General features: G+C 46.2%; 1 long non-coding RNA gene across 1 annotated transcript; it reads right to left on the minus strand.

The window, feature by feature from the left end:
* Window positions 1-572: 572 nt before the first annotated feature.
* Window positions 573-1,215, minus strand: LOC112847567 (uncharacterized). The gene is made up of 3 exons (XR_003221176.1): window positions 1,186-1,215; window positions 928-1,114; window positions 573-852 (listed from the first exon to the last, which is right to left on the minus strand). It is a non-coding gene; the product is annotated as an uncharacterized LOC112847567 (long non-coding RNA).
* Window positions 1,216-1,421: the final 206 nt, after the last annotated feature.

Here is a 1,421-nt window from a genome sequence, read left to right on the forward strand (position 1 = left end):
GAAGTGTGCGGTTGCACGGAGGGAGGTACAGTATCTGGGTTACCACTTGGACAGGCTGGTGTGCTTGCAGATAGATAAAACATCAGCAACTGCATCGTGCCTGCATTCCTAGACCAAAAAAAAGAGGTGAGGCAGTTCTTGGAACTGGCTAGTTACTACCACTGGTTTGTGCCCGGCTTTGAGGCACTGACCAGGCCATGGCGGATCTTGTCCAACCCTTTTATTCTGCAGACTGACACCTTGAACAGAGGGCTTGGGACAAATATCCTGCATTTAAAAATTCTATTGTTGACATTTTCTTTTTAACCCCTGGTGAAACACTAAAGAAAAAAAGAAACCTGTGTATTACTAAAAGCTCACTCAAAGGGTTCTTACAAGTTACTCTAGATCTAAAAATTAATAGATCCTTGGGGCCTACTTTTCCAGTCCACTAAATTAAATTCAGTTAGTGACCAATTTAGAGGAGAGCTGCTGATAACAGGCCACCTGACAAGCATGCCTTCAGAGGAAGCAGGATCAACATCCAGAACTGAGAAGCAATTAGAAATGGGCGAGTATCCTTCCCGGCTTGATCTAAACTCTGTGTGCCTACTGGGTAAAACTAAAAGCTGTCACAAAGGGGCCAGAGGCCTGTACAAAAACTGAGCTCATGTGTGGGACCAAGTGCAGAGATGGTTGAGTTAGCTTTGTACAGTCTTTTTTATTTTTGCACCAAACACAAAGTAACAACTTGGCATGGGAGCGAAGAGTAAACACAAAATACCACTATGTTTGGGGTGAGGTTTCATGTCTAGGGAAACTAGCGCGGAGGTCTACGGCAGGCAACACAAGAGGGTAGCAAGAGTGGTCCCACTGAGGAGAGAGGACAAAAAGCAGTTAGTGTAACTCCTCCAGGTGTATATGGATTTAACAGAGGGAATGGCTTACATTGCAGGTAGTGTCAGATGATAGCTGATCTGAGTTCCAAGGAGTCTAATGTGCAGCAGTGGCAAAAGGGCAGGCAGGTGTAAGACTGAAAAGCTCCTTGGCAATGGAGCATGAACAGCAGTGGATATGGCCGGTTGTCCAAGTAGTGAGCTGAGCCGAGGATGCGAGCTGTGACGTGACCAGAGAACTGAAGCACAAGAGAACGAGGTAAGTACACAGACTTCAGAGACAAAAACATGGAGTGTGAGAGCCTGTTACCAATGTGGGTTAGTACACGAACTAGTGATGAAGAGATGGCAACGCTGGTCTTAAATATCTGCAGCAGATTGCTCCAGATTAGCTCCAGGTGAGGTGATGACAGCTCCGCCCCAGGGAAGGCACAGGAGAACATGGAGTCAGTGGAATTTTCCAGCAGTTTACCCGGACTTTGACAAAAGTGACTTTTTTAAACTGATAGCTGGTTTCAGACCTTCCTTTACTGGAGGCGCCTGGTC

This window comes from Oreochromis niloticus, linkage group LG7 (genome assembly GCF_001858045.2).
Source record: "Oreochromis niloticus isolate F11D_XX linkage group LG7, O_niloticus_UMD_NMBU, whole genome shotgun sequence".
Taxonomy (NCBI): Eukaryota; Metazoa; Chordata; class Actinopteri; order Cichliformes; family Cichlidae; genus Oreochromis; species Oreochromis niloticus.